The following is a 17,275-nucleotide window of genomic DNA, read 5'->3' as shown; positions in this document are numbered from 1 at the left end:
GGTTCGCTGGGTCAATAAACAAGCAGCGGCGTTCTTTCACGCGCAGCTCACCGACGCCTGCAATCTTCTTAACGGCATCCGCATCCTTCAGCGTGATGGCCCAGACATGGCTCATCCGATACGCCCCCAGGGCGATAACATCCGAGAGCAGCGATTGCCTAGCCAACGCGTCTCGAAAATCTTCCACCCGGTACGGGCGGGCCCTGATATCCGCGTGAAAAAAAACAGTATTTAAAACTAAACGCCCGGTTGGGAGACTTGGCAGAACAACCTGGTAGTCGGTTTCCTGTTCAATAGCCCTGTTACCGCGGCCAGAACTGGCCGCTGAAGCCGCTCCAATGGAGCCCGTCATCATACGTCCGTCACGCTTGGTGGCCGGAAGCAGAAATCCCATCACGGCTGTCACCGGAGACGATGAACGAGCAGAAGTAGTCAGTTTGTAATCGCCACACGCCAAAAAGAAACACAAAAAAACTTGCCGTGACCAGGATTCGAACCTGGGTTATTGCGGCCACAACGCAAGGTACTAACCACCGTACGATCACGGCTGTCACCGGGGACGATGAGCGAGCAGAAGTGGTCAATTTGTAATCCCCACACGCCAAAAAAAGAAACAAGAAAAAACTTGCCGTGGCCAGGATTCGAACCTGGGTTATTGCGGCCACAACGCAAGGTACTAACCACTATACGATCACGGCTGTCACCGGGGTCGATGAACGAGCAGAAGTAGTCAGTTTGTAATCCCCACACGCCAAAAAAGAAACACAAAAAAACTTGCCGTGACCAGGATTCGAACCTGGGTTATTGCGGCCACAACGCAAGGTACTAACCACTATACGATCACGGCAGTCACCTTTTTTTTTTTTTCTTTATTGCCAGTCCTCGACATATCACAACACAACTTCCTAAATGATATAAACAAAGACCAAAGAAGCAAAAAGGGATGAATACACAAACGGAACAAGGAACAGTAATATTTACATTCGCTGCCGTCCGCTACTGTGGCACGACGTTGTCGGATTAAAATTCCTTTAGTGCTGTAAGGGGTTCAACCCTCGACAGCCACTCAGGAACAGGCTGTTGCATCTTGATCACTTCCACATACCGTTGCATGGATTCACAAAAGTACAGACGCGCCGGTCGGGCATCCGGGTCACAATGGTAACCCGCCATTCTTGCGCGCCATAAACTGTAGAGGCCCGTAAGCATGATCAGGTCGTACGGGAAACCTTCGTCGTCATATACTGGCAGAAACCTGATTCCGTGGGGATCTATAGGTAGCTCCTTTTTTAGAGTCCTTTGTAGCACGTCCCAGAAAAAGACCCCTTCCCAACAGTGGATGAAGACGTGATCTATGCTTTCTGTTTTTTTACATATAAGGCAGTGGGTTCCCCATGGCATGTAGAACCCACGTTGTTCAAGGAAGATTTTAACAGGTACAGTACCAGTGTGTAATTTAAAAAAGAACGATTTAGTGGCTGGTTGAACTGGCATCTTCTTCACCCTTTTCAATACATCTAGGCCTGGGCCTCCACTGTACGGGGCTCTGTACATAGGTACCAGCAAAACACTGTCACATAAATCACGATATAACTTTTTCCGTTTTACACTCCACAAATATGCACTTGAAAAACGAACACGCAAAAAGGAAACACTCTGAACTATTTCCCGAAAGAAACCACGGACTGGTCCTGGCATTATTTCCGTACCTACAACGAATTCGGGAAGTGATCTTGACAGCCTCATTTGGATCACCGTGCGCAGAAATGGGTCGTTTGTATCTCGAAAGAAGGAGAATCTATTCACCAGTTGACGCAAGAAGAGGTGCGCCAACCCCAGACCACCATCCTTCACGCGCCGGAAGAGATTATCTCGGCTACATCGCTCCCAGCTTGATGCCCACACGAATACAGCGAACACGCGGTGCAGTTTCTGCACATTAATACGAGAGCGCTGTAGTACCTGCATTACGTACCAGATCTTTGTCACGAGAAACATGTTGCACGCTGTAGCTCTCGCGAATATTGATAGGTAACAGGCGTTCCATCGGTCGGCTTTTTCTTTTAGTTGTTTTGTCCGCTCCTTCCAGTACTCGCTACTGTCCTTGTAGGCATCAAGGGGTGCTCCAAGGTACTTAACTGGCGTCGTGACCCAGTTTACGTTCGAAAAGTGGTCTGGTGTAGACGCCCATCTTCCATGCCAAAACCCCAAACATTTCTGCCAGTTAACGTAGCTGTTAGTGACGTTACCAAACTTTTTGACGATATTAACAGTATTCAATACACTTTGTTTGTCCTTACAGCACACAGCCACATCGTCAGCGTATGCCAGTAGCTTCACTTCTGCTGATTGAAGACTAAACCCCTTAATACGTTCATTTTCAATGATGGCCAGACATAGCGTTTCTATGTAGACACAAAACAGGAGTGGACTGAGTGGACAACCCTGGCGAACGGAGCGCTTCACGTTAATGGGGGCCCCCAACATCTGATTAATTATAAGTCTGGTATAGCAGCTCCGGTACGCCATGGTCACCCCTTCAGTGATTATGTGGCCAAAATTAACGTGTTCAAGGATGGTAAGCAATATGTCGTGAGAAACACAATCAAACGCCTTCTCCAAGTCTAGCTGGAGGATGGCTACTGCATCGCACATGGCGTCACAACACTCCAGCACACACTTCATTTTATGGATGTTAGTGAAAATGGTTCTTCCACGAATACCACACGTCTGGTGTGGGCCGACTACTTCCTGAATAACTGACTGGACCCGTCGTGCCAACACCTTCATCAATATTTTGTAGTCACAGTTAGTAAGCGCTATGGGTCTGTAGGAGGAAAGTTGCTTGAGCTTTTCGGTCTTTTCTGTTTTCGGTATTAGTACTGTATGGGACTGGCCAAAGGATGGTGGAAGTATTTTCAGTTCATATGCTTCATTGAAAACTGCTGTTAAGATAGGAGCTAGGTGGCTTTTGAACGATTTGTACCATGCGGCACAAAGACCGTCTGGACCTGGCGACTTCCCAGGATTCAGGTCTTCGATGGCTTTCATCACTTCATGTTCTGTTAATGGTCGTTCTAAGGTTTCTTTAACCTCACTCGTCAGCTGTGGGATTCGTTGCAAAAATAATTTCTTGAAATCGTGCATGTTGACAGGCCTGAATGTAAAAAGTTCTTTGTAATGCTCAAAGAAAGCACGCCCTATATTATTGTTATCCGTTAATACCACCCCTTCATATTCGATAGCCTCAATCTGCTTACGTCTCGAGTGCTTTTTTTCTAACCCCAGTGCTCTTTTCGTTGGCGTTTCCCCGCATGATAGCCTTTCTGCTCTGGCGCGCACTAGCGCACCTCGGAAGCGATCTTCGTCGAATACCTCGAGCTTCTTCTTAACGGCGCGCATATCTTGTTGATAGGCGCCAGGTTGCATGCATTCAAGCTTCGCAAATTTTTCTAGCAATGTTGTTAAATCCTTTTCTCTGGCCTTTTGTTCATATCGCAGTACGCTACTTCTTTCGATTGCCTTCAGTTTAATGCTTTGCTTCAGCAACTCCCATTCCTCACCAAATTTCGTAGAACTGTCTGTTCCAAAAGAATTCAGAGCAGCCACTACATTTTCGTTAAAAGTTTCATCCCGTAACAGCTCTGCATTCAATTTCCACAGTTCCCAGACGAACTTGTTTCGTTCTTTCTTCCTGCCCACCGTGCATTTTACCAGGCAGTGGTCAGAATATGATATGGCCGTAACTGTGTAGCACTGGCATTTTTCAACTAAATCATATGAAAGATAGATACGGTCTAAGCGTGCGTGACTTGTGCCCTGAAAGTGAGTGTAGCTTACGTCTCCGTGACCGCGAAAACATTCTGCGATATCTTCTAATTCGAATTCGTGTGTGATCTGCGCCAGGATATCACTACTTTTGTCACAAACCACGCGACGCGTAGACCTATCCTCAGCTTTCAATACGCAGTTGAAGTCGCCTACACAGGCTATCATTTTTTGCACATGTAAATGATGCTTTAAACTCAAAAAGAAATTTGCCCTCTCTTGCACAGTATTAGGCGCATAAATGCAAAACACGCGCCATTTGACATTACAATAGCTGAAGTCACAAAAGACAAGTCGACCAGAAGTACAGGAGAAGTAACCATCTATAACAAGACCAGGGAGCTTCCTCACGAACAGCACACATCCTGCCGAAGTCCCTAAGGCGTGGCTCACTACCGTATAGTAGTTATACGTGAACCTTTGCACCATGCTCCCGGTCTCCTCCTCGCCGTCTACCTTGGTTTCTTGCACTGCTAAAACGTCGAGGTCGTGGTCCACTAGTAGTCTGTAAACCTGACTCTGTTTCCTTTTGGCGGCCAGACCTCGAACGTTTAGCGTGCCGAGGCTAAGCGACGGGTTGGTAGCCATTATTGGTGAAAACCGGAAGGGGAGAAGGCCCGGAGCATGGTGCTCACCTTAACGTCTAGCTGACCGCTAGACGCCTCCGTGGCCATCCGGCGGCCGTCGCCCGGGTTCCTCTTTGGTCGGCTTCGGGTTAAGCCTACGGTCAGTCTCCAGGTTCGGCTTAGGCTTGAGGGTGGAGCGCCTTCCAGGTAGCGTCTTAGCGGGTGGTGCCTCGGAGTCACCGCCGGCCTTTCCGTCGACTTTCTCCTCGTGCTGCAGGGATCTCTTGACCGGTGCCGAGACGGATTCGACGCGGGCGCTAGCAGGGGTCGCGTTGTCGTCCGCCTCTGCCTGCGTTGCATCCGTAGCTGGCTGGTGGCTCTCATTTTCTTGCGGGGCCGTCTTCACGCTCTCGACTGTAGCTGCTGGTTCTTTGGGGGGAGGGATATTCCTTCCTCCTTCGGCTTGCTTGGTCGTCGTGCCGGTTTCTGCCGCCACTTTGCCGTTTCCAGCTCCCGTGGCCGCTTCCTCCGCCTCGGTCACGTCCATTACATGGTCTAACGTCGACGGCTCGCTCTCCGCCGAACCCGCGGCTACTGCGTATGAACGCACACAGTCCGCGTCGTTGTGTCCAAAACGCCTGCACCGCGAGCAACGGGGAACCTTGCATTCACGACGAACGTGGCCAGAGCCCCGGCAGCGCAGGCACTGCATGGGACGTCCTGGGGCTACCACCAGCGCAAGCTCGCCGGCGACGCGGATCTGGTGGGGCAGGTCGTCGACTTTCATTCCTGCCTTCAGCTGCAGCAGCACTGCTCGGGTCGTCGAGCCCTTGTCGGTAACGCCATCCACTCGCCAGCGCTCCCGGGTCACTTCCGTCACCTTGCCGAAGGAGGCCAGCGCGGTCTTGACGTCTTCGTCGTCCACCCCATGCAGAAGCCAGTGGATACGAAGCTTCACCTGTTGTTCCTTGGGGTCGATGACCAGGCAGCGACGCCCCTTCACCTGCAGCTCCTTTAGGGCCGCCACCTTTTCGGCAGCCTCGGCTGTCTTCATCGTCACCGCCCATACATGGTTTATTTGGTATGCTCCAAGGGCGACGACGCCAGAGAGCATACCAACAGCTTGAAGCGCGTCTCGAAAATCTTCTACACGAAACGGGCGAACACGAGCGTCGCCGTGCAAAAAAACTGTGTTCAAAACAATACGTCCTGTAGGTAGGCGAGGCAAAATTATTTGGTAATCTTTATCTTCTTCCGTCGAAAGCCTGTTGCCGCGGCTAACAGCCGCATATGCCGCTCCATTGGAGCCCATGATCCCGCGATCCGTTCAGCTCGGGAGCCGGAAGCAGAATGATCGCGGCTGTCACCGGGGACGATGAACGAGCAGAAGTAGTCAGTTTGTAATCCCCACACGCCAAAAAAAAACAAAAAACTTGCCGTGACCAGGATTCGAACCTGGGTTATTGCGGCCACAAAGCAAGGTACTAACCACTATACGAACACGGCTGTCACCGGGGACGATGAACGAGCAGAAGTAGTCAGTTTGTAATCTTCACACGCCAAAAAAAGAAACAAAAAAAACCTGCCGTGACCAGGATTCGAACCTGGGTTATTGCGGCCACAACGCAAGGTACTAACCACTATACGATCACGGCTGTCACCGGGGACGATGAACGAGCAGAAGTAGTCAGTTTGTAATCCCCACACGCCAAAAAGAAACAAAAAAAAAACTTGCCGTGACCAGGATTCGAACCTGGGTTATTGCGGCCACAACGCAAGGTACTAACCACTATACGATCACGGCTGTCACCGGGGACGATGAACGAGCAGAAGTAGTCAGTTTGTAATCCCCACACGCCAAATAGAAACACACACACACAAAAAAAAACTTGCCGTGACCAGGATTCGAACCTGGGTTATTGCGGCCACAACGCAAGGTACTAACCACTATACGATCACGGCTGTCACCGGGGACGATGAACGAGCAGAAGTTGTCAGTTTGTAATCCCCACACGCCAAAAAGAAACAAAAAAAAAAACTTGCCGTGACCAGGATTCGAACCTGGGTTATTGCGGCCACAACGCAAGGTACTAACCACTATACGATCACGGGTGTCACCGGGGACGATGAACGAGCAGAAGTAGTCAGTTTGTAATCCCCACACGCCAAATAGAAACACACACACACACAAAAAACTTGCCGTGGCCAGGATTCGTACCTGGGTTATTGCGGCCACAACGCAAGGTACTAACAACTATACGATCACGGCTGTCACCGGGGACGATGAACGAGCAGAAGTAGTCAGTTTGTAATCCCCACACGCCAAATAGAAACACACACACACAAAAAAACTTGCCGTGACCAGGATTCGAACCTGGGTTATTGCGGCCACAACGCAAGGTGCTAACCACTATACGATCACGGCTGTCACCGGGGACGATGAGCGAGCAGTAGTCAGTTTGTAATCCCCACACGCCAAAAAGAAACACACACACAAAAAAAAACTTGCCGTGACCAGGATTCGAACGTGGGTTATTGCGGCCACAACGCAAGGTACTAGCCACTATACGATCACGGCTGTCACTTTTTTTTTTCTTTATTGGCGGAAGTTTCACCAAGCTAACAAAGAGGGCATCATTTCTTGAAATAAGGTAAGCGATACATAAATATACACTCACACACATTCAACTTTGTGCGCATGCATATTGTGCGGTCAGTCACATTGTGGCTGGCCATGTCAAGTTTAAAATTCCTTTAATGTGGCGAGGGGCTCAATCCTCGCCAGCCAATCCGGAGGACATTCTTGTTCTTTAATTACATCAATGAACTTGGAAATAGCTTCCCGGAAGAGCAGCCGCGCAGGCCGGCTGTCAGGCTCACAAAAGAAACCGGCCATTCGAGCCCTCCATAAACAGTGGAGGCCACCGGGGACGATGAACGAGCAGAAGTAGTCAGTTTGTAATCCCCACACGCAAAAAAAAAAACTCAAAAAAACTTGCCGTGACCAGGATTCGAACCTGGGTTATTGCGGCCACAACGCAAGGTACTAACCACTATACGATCACGGCTGCCCCGGGGACGAGAAGCGAGGAGAAGTAATGTGCTGACAACAAAATGATAAAACAGTTTTTTTTAAGTTTGTACACAGGAAATGTTGGCGCTCAAATGCGCCTTCAAAAACAGTTCTGCGTTGAAGTGCAGGAACGGGCAGAACCGTGACAACGTACAGTTAGAGCGGTGGCATGAGGGACGAAGAGACAGCACTGGTGGCGCCATCTCATGCTAGCGACATCAACTAGAGCACGTATTGCTCTACGCAAACAACGTTGTAACCTCTGGCGGTGCCAGAAGGGGAGGGGCGGTTTGGGAGCCTGCCTCCCCCCTCCCCCAGTGGCATAGCAAAGGGGGGGGGGCCGGGGGGCCGATGATGGCCCCGGGTGCAAGGGGCCATTGGAGGGGGGGTCATATACGTCTGAGGACACCCGGAAATTGTCGATATCCTCGCCTTCCTCGACTACAACCGGGGGGGGGGGGGGGGGAGGAGGGATGACAGAAGACCTATGGGCCCCGGGAGCCAGACGACCTAGCTTTCACGACCTAGCTACGCCACTGCCCTCCCCCTCTAAAATACGGGCATTTAGCAGTCACAGTACAAAGTATGCAGAGTTCGCCTCCGTTTCCGCCTATTCTGATGAGCTCCCCTCCCCCACTCATTGAGGCTGCCATCAATTCTCCCTGCTTGTAACGAAATAGGTAATAAAGAACTAATCCAGATAACGAAGTAATCATAATTCCCCTTGAAATTCTTAAGTATACACATTCATCGAGTGTTTAAAGTCAGTGGGAGACCGGGCCCCCCCCCCCCCCCTCGCCAGGTAAACAGTAGCACTGCGGTATATATATATATATATATAGCTTGTGTGTGTGCACTCATGCTATACTGGTCGCCGCCCCACCACCGTCACCCACTTTTAAGAGGAAGCTTCGGGAGGCTTGGGCCCAACCACGATGCGACCTATTGAAATAGATGTAAAACGCAAAAACGTTTTTCTGAGTTGACCCCTGGGCCGATTTTAATGAAATTTATTGCATTCCCGAGAGAAAGTTAAATTCTAGTGACTGTTCGAAGCGGAATTTCGATTTAGGTCCTGTACTTTGTTAAAAAGATTTTCAAAAATTCGAAAGTTCGAAATAAAATAGGAAGTTTACAAATTCATAGCTCTACATCAAGAACAGATATCGCGGTTCTGTAAACGGCATCCATTAGAACATTGAAAGCGGACAAATTCGGTATGTCATTTTATATTTTACCTGAATTGGTTACGTTGTGTACAAGGGTTCTGCAAAAGCAGTATTTACCTAGTACGGAATATTTCTAGATTCGTGTGTAACATAACAATTTTGTCCGCTTTAGATGGACTATTAGATGCAATTCACAGAATTGAGTTACGGAGTTGTAAACTTGATAGTTGCGTTTTTTGAAAATTTTCGATATTGCCAGCTTTTAATAAAAAATTTTTAAATCGAAAATTCAATACCAAAAGCCGCTAGATTTTAAGTTTTCTTTTAAATGCAGCAAACTTCGTCAAATTTGACGCAGTGGTTGCCGAGAAAAACGAATTCCCCTTTTACATGTATTTAGATAGGAGCGCACGAGCTAAAGCTTCCCTGCATGCATCCCATATGCTCCCGAGTTTTCGACGTCGCGACAATATGGTTTTAACGAAGTGAAAACCTGTTAAACAATATAATGGACCTTTTTTGTTTGTTTGCTTGCTTGCTTCAGAATGATGACTTAAATGATCATTTCGCAGCACAAAGTCATCACGGGCTTCTTTGTTGCTAAGATGGCGCTCCCATGAATACTGCCGCCGACGTCTCTGGCGTTCTGGTATTCCGTAATCTGTATTATTCTCTCCATGTCTGCGAACTATGGCCTAAGAAGTGGAGCATCTGACCTATGTGTAGAGCATTAGAGTCGAGGGGCCCATGGCTCTAATCTCATCACCGGACACATTTTGTTGAAGGGGTCCCAAATGCGAGGAAGGACATGCCTTACCTAGCACAATATGTGCTACAGGCAGGAAAATGTCTCATTAAGAACCTGTGTGACCGTTTAATGCTTCCTGGGATCATTGCGTTGTAGAATCACTTCACAACGCGCTTAGATCATCTACAACGTGCTCACCGCGTCGACACCACATTACGGTGCGTAGGCCGAGGCACGCTCTTTCAGTGACATTCGCCCTGACGATATATATCTTTTTTTTTTTCAGATGTCGCTAATCGGACGAGAAATGTCCCTGGAGAGGTCGCCGTCACGCATATAGCCTGGTGGCCATCTGGCTTTCCCGAGGAGCCCATGAACTAGCTTGCCACTTTCGCGAATGAACTTCCCTCTCTCTCTCTCTCTCTCTCTTCCTAATGTAAGACTTTTTCACTGAAACGCCAGGCTCCAGCTCTCTTGAAAGCACGCGCAAGGAGTCGTAGCGTGCTAATCGGCTAATTGAGCTAGCTTGCGCAATGATCATCCTTACATCGATATCTGGCGGGCGGTCGCGCACCAGTATCTCACAAAATGTAATCAATTCAGTATACTCAGTAATAGTATAGAACATTCCTAACGCAGCTTATGCCCCAACGGTTCATCACTTTGAAAGGCAGGGGTGTAGCCACGATAATGATATGGCCTGCAGACTTCCGCTTCCCGAAGTCAGCGCCGTTGGTGAGCCAGGGTGACGTCACGGATTGCGGTGCATTTATTTTTGGACGCATTATACAGTGTGTGCCAATTACCATATGCGCCAAGATTTAAAAGTGTGCAAGTTCCGTACGTAGCTGGAGAGAATTAACCAAGGTGTTTGCCGCCGCTCGGAGATACATTATATTTTGCATTTCGTGTAATTATATCATTAGTATTAATTCATCAATAAACTTCTCAAAGATTAAAATGAGATGAGAAGTGTCAATGAGAAAATTGTCAGAGCAACATGAAGAACTGCCGATATAGCTTTCTGTTGCTCAATACATGTTACATAAAAGTGTTTTTCCGAGCGTGAAAGAAGCCCGCGAATACACACAATTAAAAGGTGCCTCGATCGGCCAGTTGCGTGTCAATAGCCCATATGTTCACACAGATAGGCTTATCCAATTTTGGTTACTCTGCTATTTTAACATGTCCTCACCGATCGCTTGAGGACACACAATCAGATTCACACTACGACGATATCGTGGGTGTTATCTTTCCTTAATTCAGACGAACGTGGATCGAGTCATTCTTGCACGCGTAGTTCTGCAGACTCGGTAACGCATATCACATTTGATTCAGGGATAATTAGGTTAATTCGCACACTCGCACAAACACGATTTCATTGTGACCCCGTCAGACTAAAGTCCTCATGTCAACCCGACACTCACTCAAGCTCGGATTCACCTTGATATCTTTCGATGTTATTCTGCCGACCGACGAACATGCCACGTAGGCGGCTTATATTGAGAATGGTTCGTATTATAACTTTCTCGAGTTGCTTTATAGGATAGGATAAGCATAACTGTTTAGGAATCGTTTTGAGCTACGAGAAGAGGCGTGTGGGAATTCTGATTTGTACAGAGCCTTCGTACAAATTTGAAGCGTTAGCAGCGGTCGCTCGATAGGCCTACAAAGAATGACGATGTTTAACAAATGCAGTAATATATAAAATAAACGTGAAAATAGCAACAATGAGCAATGGTGAAAATAAAAAAAAAATGAAAAAAAGAATGCACGCCCCCGGGAGGGCTCGAACCTCCAACCTTTCGGTTAACAGCCGAACGCGCTAGCCGATTGCGCCACGGAGGCGGGACGACAGCGTCGTTCTAAAGGGCTATCTCCACTGTGGTCGCTACTCTGACGTTCAACAACGTGTCTTTCTGCAGATTAAGAAATGCTGTTGCTAAAACTATTTTCTTGCATTTTAGACACAATTTACTACAATTTTAGTATAAAAGGCTGCTGCAAGGAAGCTTACAGCTTCCTTTCTTTAATTAATTTGGAAATTATTTCGATAATAGGTAAGAAATCTGAAATAAGCTTTCCAACCAACTTGTACTTTTGATAGGGCCGCTATAAGTTGGGTGCGATCCTTTCAGTGTGTCGAGTTAAGATCGTGCTTCATAGGATCATTTCTATAGTACGATCGCCGAGACGCATCCGCGAACTCGGAACACACTCGACCACGATGACGAGTCGAGGGTCTCCGCCTGAGCGCGAAGCCGGCTTCGGAATTCTGGGTTTCGGCCCGGAGTCCAGCCATTGATGACCGTTCCTTCAGCCTTGATTGGCTGTTGGGAGGGCGGAGACTCAGTCTGAGTGGCCGAGTGAACTTTTTAAAACATTCTATATCATAGCATGGAACTTTTATGCGGAACACGTAGTCAACCCTTGCAGGAAGGCGTACCAGTTGTGCCGGAATCAAATGTGTACCGAATGATGTTGGGTTGAGAACATGTAATCTCTGGGACGCGGCACTTCCGGATGGATGCTAAGTCCTTTACCCATCTGGCGCCGGTACGGTACGTACGACCGGCGATTTGTTTTCGATGGCTTTGGTTGCCAAAACCCGGGGAGGGAGGCTGTATTTTAACGCTCAGAAATGTTCCAAGTCGTTGGCGCGAGGCTTGTCGGGGGTGAAGGCTGTCCATTCTGTCGCCACACTTTCCGGTACGATCGGCGATTTGCGTTCGGTGGTTTTGGTACCCGGGGAGGGAGGCTGTATTTTAACGCTCAGAAATGTTCCAAGTCGTTGGCGCGAGGCTTGTCGGGGGTGAAGGCTGTCCATTCTGTCGCCACACTTTCCGGTACGATCGGCGATTTGCGTTCGGTGGTTTTGGTTGCCTAAAAACGGGGGGCTGTATTCTAACGATGAATTTAGTTCTTACGTACTTTCGCCCTTCGTTAACGACTCCAACTTGCCACTTAGATGAAGCCGCCGCGCCTATATGGCGTTGCCGCGGGCGCTATCCGAGCTAGGCCACATTTTCACGTGAGCAAACTTTCTGCAAATACGATCGTGTACCGTGCATTGGGGCGCACGTTAAGCAACCCCTGGAAGCCAAAATAATACGGAGCGCCCCACAACGGCATGATTCATAATCATATCGTGGTTTTCGGCACGTAAAGCCCCCACGATTTGATCACTAGACATGTGCTCATTGTCGGTTTTTGTTTTTTATTGTTTAACGTTTTATTTCAAGACGGATGGTAGTCGCAACGAGCACCGCGATACATAAAATTATAACCTGACCCCTGCAACGTTTTCAATGGATGTATATCAGTAACAATTATTCATAAATTTTTTGAGAATTTTTGAGAACCCCGAGGAACACGAATGAAACTAATAATTAGCTACTTATAGGCTAAAAGAAGTGGAATATACAATATATGCACCTGGCTCCTAGTTTGTAACTTTTGTAAGTCAGATAATGCAAAAATATTATTACGATTTGTTGGCATCAGTACTAGCCACCGTAATGATTCCCAATGCTATGCGGGAAAGCAATAGCTTCACAAATGTGAAAATGGGTAAGTTCCTATCACACAGGAGCATTTTTTACTCACTGCAGAAGGCACCTGGTTCATTTTTTTACTGCATTCTTTAGGGTTGAGAAGCAATGGTTGTCAGGTCAGGGATCATGCAGAATTTCCTTATTTGATTATTGTGTTCAATCAGCTTTTCTGTGAAAGCAATTAGGTAGTCTAGTGTGTGTTCAACTGGTGCTGGAGCCTCCATGTGCTTTGTTCAGTTCCTGTACAGGACTGTACAGCAGTGTGGATTGCTGCACAATATTGTACAGTAACGAATTAAGGCACTTGCTGCTCAGAGATTAGACTGCTGCAGTCAAGCTTCAGTCAAAGCTCAGTCTGAAATTGACTGCATGCTTTTTTTGTGTGAATGAAAACTGCACACGACGGGAAGGATTGCTTATAATAATTTTTACATACACTGTCTAAATACTGATGGATAAAAGCAACCTACAGTGTGAAAAATAAGTTGCACTTCATATTAACCGAACATAATTGTCAAAATAACACATACTCATGAGCACCTACTGTTGTTTGAGACATCGTTAAAACAGCCTGGACATCAGATAAGGAAATTAGACAGCCCAACAGAAGTTTCTGTGCCCTCACTGGTGCTTTGATTTAAAAATTATGTTGCCGAGTCAATCAAAGCACAAATTTGGATTGCGTTATTGAGGAAGTGTTAGGAGCCCTGGAGGCTAGTTTCGACGATACCTCCAAATGAAGTTCTGTTCTTTCAGACTCTCCAATCTGCCAAAAATTGTCAAATGTGACCAATAGTTAAAGTTCAGTCATCATTTCAGACGGTGCAAATAGCGTTGTTGGTAGAATCATAAGAAACCAACGAACACTGACACCAAGGACAACATACGGGAAATTACATGTGCTTAATAAATGAAATAAAGAAAAGATGAATTAATGGAAATGAAAGTGGATGAAAAATGACTTGCCGCAGGTGGGGAACGATCCCACAACCAAATCGGGCCCCTCGGATTACCCCTTTTCTTCTTGTTGTTGGTAGAAGAATTCCAAGGGAAATGTTTAATAACACAAAGAAAAAAATAGATCCAATCGATTTATTTCTGCAGGCATGATAACGAAATAGTTCATTTCCTCCCTAGATCAGCCACTCAAAGCGATGCTTACATGATAAGGGTGATGGAAAATGAAATGCAACCTTCTTCAAAGGTGTGAACTCAGGTTGTCTGTTGGGGGACGCATGCTTCAGAATGGCCGTGGTGCGTCGAGGTGGTCAATTAGATGGTCCCAAAATAAGCATTATTCAATTGTGGTGCACTCGATTGTGAATGCACGAATAGAGCTGTCATTAACTGAAGTCTTGAAGGCATGTGATGTCACTGTATGGCTCTAGAATATCAGGTGACCCATGACATGTTGCAGTCTGGCATGCCTTGAATGAGTTGTGCAGTTTTCCACTAATGCAGGATTGATTAATCACTGCGAGAAGGTTTATATTATCCTCGAACGAAGATGCAAATGTCCTGAGCTACAATTAAAATGAATAACTAGTATATGTGCGTTTTGCCGTCCACTAGTGAATCACGAGTTTCGATATTTGAATCATCGTAAGTTGGGCAGTTCGATCCTTAGCGAATTTAAACGCCACGTTTTGCCAACGTCGCAGCAGGATGCATTTCCCTTTATATTGCTATATATATTCTGCGTTTAAGGCATTTTATAAATGACAGGTGATGCAATGCAGAGCAATTGGAGTAGCTTTGACAATCAGCTTGGTTTTAAGTGAAAAGATGAGAAGCTACGTTCTTCCCTGAACACTTTTGTGGCTGGGCTAGTAGGCATAACGACATGACACAGAGTATTTGAATTTACATTCATTCTCGATCCTCTTATTGGCATATTTTTCCAACTACAAAGTTTAGACTAACTAGTGCAACTGCTGGTTAAGACAGAGTGAGAGAAAATTTTCGTTAAACTGCAGCAGGGGCATGCTGCTTAACGTGCGGAAGATATTTAATGCCTGGCCAACTTGCATTTTCCTGTTGAAATACAAATGTAGTATGTACAGTAGTGCTCAGCCTAGGCAGTTGCGGAATATGATGCATATAAAAAATAAATTAAGTTGTATTAATTAATGTAAGCAGCACTTTGATGCAGGGTCTCGCAGCTTAACAAGAATTTAATAGAACTGGTCAAAGAAAAAAAAAGAGCGAAGCTTTGAATTTACGTGTAGCTCCATGATGTAATTCACACCAAATACAGATAGTGAAATTCAGTAAAGTGTATTTGATTAGCACCTAAAGTGGACAAATATAATCCACAGCCCACATGAAATAGTTAATTTATTCAAGGGAAAACACGGGAAAGGCAGGAGATGGAAATTCAAGACGATGAGCAAAACGAAAACAAGGTAAAAGTGGCACCTCCCACTTTTACCTTGCTCTCGTTTTGCTCATCGCCTTAATTTATTCAAGTGTTTTGCAACAAGCCTCATCCACAAGCCCTCCTTTGACTTAGGCAGCTCAGTAATGCACAGCTTTCACCGAAAGGTAGATTTATTTTTTTTAAGAAAAGCTTCTCAATTTTTGTAGCATTCATAAAGCTGAATCAGAGTTCCCATATCTTTATAAAATGCAGGGACTTCTGTGACCCATTTTTGAGAAGTGATCCAACAAAAGGTAAAAAAAAAGGGCGTAAGATGTTTGATATAAATTTTTTTGTATGCCTGCTGGCTTATTTACTTGGCCATATCAAATTTTTACCGTGCAATTATAAATTCTCTAACATTACCGTTGCATTACGCTATGTGCTGGCACATAGCAACAACTGTGGGTTCAGCAACACAGTAGGCCATGTTCAAGGAAGGCAATATTCACAGCACATTGCTTAATTAGCAAATCCCCACATTTGAAACAATTATCTCCCCTTCTGCACATGTTCTAAAATTGTAACGAAATGCAAAGGGCCCCCAAAGGAGTGCACTTAGGATTTGCTACTATAAACACTTAGCAATTTGATGGCCACAGGTGCTTGTCAGTTTGCGAATTCTCCTTCCGGGGAAGCTATCAAGATCTGAGACCAAGAACAGCTTTACCTCATCACCTTACATTTCAGTACTCTATCCTATGCTGGACAGAGGGTAATGAGGAACACTTTAATGGTGGGCACCATGTTAGTTTTGACCACCTGGGAATCTTTTAACCTGCAGCCAATTCCCAACGCAGAGCAATCATTTTTCATCACCATAGCCATCAAGGTATTAACACTATTGTGGCTGGAGCACCCTATTGTGCAAATGACGAGGCATTTGCCGTACATACACTTCTGCACAAATTACCTAAAAAACTATTATCAAAACAACTGCTCTGTTCACCTGAGGGTGCTACAAAAGAACATCAGAGTATGTCGCAGCTGCTGCAGATACCTAAAAGGTCACCAGAAGCACGGGCAAGCGCTTATCCATGCAAAGAGCTTTGTGTTGGCATTTGAGAGCACAACAACATTGACATCTGAAATTTTCCACAACCAAACAAGATGCCTAGGCCCCTTGGCTGGAAGCCTGCAGGTTAAACAATAATCCTGTTGCCAATCCAGCTGCCACTGCAGGCCGTATTTGGAACACAGCATAACGTGTAAATGCTATTGGCCCACATGCAGTAGTGCATTAGTGACAATGCGGAAGGAACATGGTAGCACAGAATTTGCACTGCCTGTTCACCCTTATCCTGCACATTATATGCAAGCTACTACAGTCAGTCAAGTATTTAAACCTTGTGTTCAATGCACTTTTCTTTATGAGGATGTTTACTGCTTAGTAAAATTTCCAGACACTGTTCTGTAGAAATGCTATGTAGAGACAGACTGCTCCACAGTCACAGCTCCAGTGATCTGTGCCACAAAGAATACTCAGGTTTATGTTAAAAAATTTTGATGTGATAGCCAAAATTTTTGCTGCCAATATACATTTACACCAAGCGGGCGGCAGTGCTGTGAATGTTAATAATCAACCAGTTCAAAAATACAGAGCTCAGCTAATACCGTTGGCAACTGTATTCACATCTTTCGAAAGTACTTCCTTTGCGGCACGAACACAAATAAACAAAATTATTGCTTTTACCACTATTATAAACAAGCTCCAGAAATCGGGAACTGTAGAGAGTTCACAAATATGTCTGTGCCAATCCAGAAAATATTGCTTGATGTATTCGCAATCAACACATACATAATGAATTGCGGGATTTGCCGCAAAACTACACACTGTGTTATGACTTGACACTGTAGCGGAGAGCTTTGGTTAATTTTTATTGGCTGGGGCTCTCCGATCACCCGATGTATTGGAATG

At 46.1% G+C, this 17,275-nt stretch overlaps 1 long non-coding RNA gene and 9 other non-coding genes across 10 annotated transcripts in view; 2 read left to right on the top strand and 8 right to left on the bottom strand.

Moving 5' to 3' along the window:
• Nucleotides 1-476: 476 nt before the first annotated feature.
• Nucleotides 477-548, bottom strand: TRNAH-GUG (transfer RNA histidin (anticodon GUG)). Its single transcript has one exon. It is a non-coding gene; the product is annotated as a tRNA-His (tRNA).
• Nucleotides 549-775: 227 nt separating this feature from the next.
• On the bottom strand, nucleotides 776-847 carry TRNAH-GUG (transfer RNA histidin (anticodon GUG)). The gene has a single exon. It is a non-coding gene; the product is annotated as a tRNA-His (tRNA).
• A 5,130-nt stretch (nucleotides 848-5,977) lies between these two features.
• On the bottom strand, nucleotides 5,978-6,049 carry TRNAH-GUG (transfer RNA histidin (anticodon GUG)). Its single transcript has one exon. It is a non-coding gene; the product is annotated as a tRNA-His (tRNA).
• A 77-nt stretch (nucleotides 6,050-6,126) lies between these two features.
• Nucleotides 6,127-6,198, bottom strand: TRNAH-GUG (transfer RNA histidin (anticodon GUG)). Its single transcript has one exon. It is a non-coding gene; the product is annotated as a tRNA-His (tRNA).
• Nucleotides 6,199-6,284: 86 nt separating this feature from the next.
• On the bottom strand, nucleotides 6,285-6,356 carry TRNAH-GUG (transfer RNA histidin (anticodon GUG)). Its single transcript has one exon. It is a non-coding gene; the product is annotated as a tRNA-His (tRNA).
• A 391-nt stretch (nucleotides 6,357-6,747) lies between these two features.
• On the bottom strand, nucleotides 6,748-6,819 carry TRNAH-GUG (transfer RNA histidin (anticodon GUG)). Its single transcript has one exon. It is a non-coding gene; the product is annotated as a tRNA-His (tRNA).
• A 571-nt stretch (nucleotides 6,820-7,390) lies between these two features.
• Nucleotides 7,391-7,462, bottom strand: TRNAH-GUG (transfer RNA histidin (anticodon GUG)). The gene has a single exon. It is a non-coding gene; the product is annotated as a tRNA-His (tRNA).
• Nucleotides 7,463-11,158: 3,696 nt separating this feature from the next.
• Nucleotides 11,159-11,232, bottom strand: TRNAN-GUU (transfer RNA asparagine (anticodon GUU)). Its single transcript has one exon. It is a non-coding gene; the product is annotated as a tRNA-Asn (tRNA).
• A 169-nt stretch (nucleotides 11,233-11,401) lies between these two features.
• LOC142563967 (uncharacterized) overlaps nucleotides 11,402-17,275 on the top strand; it is a 7,622-nt gene continuing 1,748 nt past the window's right edge. Inside the window, exon 1 of the long non-coding RNA XR_012824453.1 lies at nucleotides 11,402-11,945. This is a non-coding gene — a long non-coding RNA (uncharacterized LOC142563967). The remainder of the gene's footprint in view (nucleotides 11,946-17,275) is intronic.
• On the top strand, nucleotides 11,534-11,747 carry LOC142565108 (small nucleolar RNA U3). The gene has a single exon (XR_012824794.1). It is a non-coding gene; the product is annotated as a small nucleolar RNA U3 (small nucleolar RNA).

This window comes from Dermacentor variabilis, chromosome 11, assembly GCF_050947875.1.
Source record: "Dermacentor variabilis isolate Ectoservices chromosome 11, ASM5094787v1, whole genome shotgun sequence".
NCBI lineage: Eukaryota > Metazoa > Arthropoda > Arachnida > Ixodida > Ixodidae > Dermacentor > Dermacentor variabilis.
Note: the sequence above shows the minus strand (reverse complement) of the source record. Positions and strands in the feature narration are given on the sequence as shown.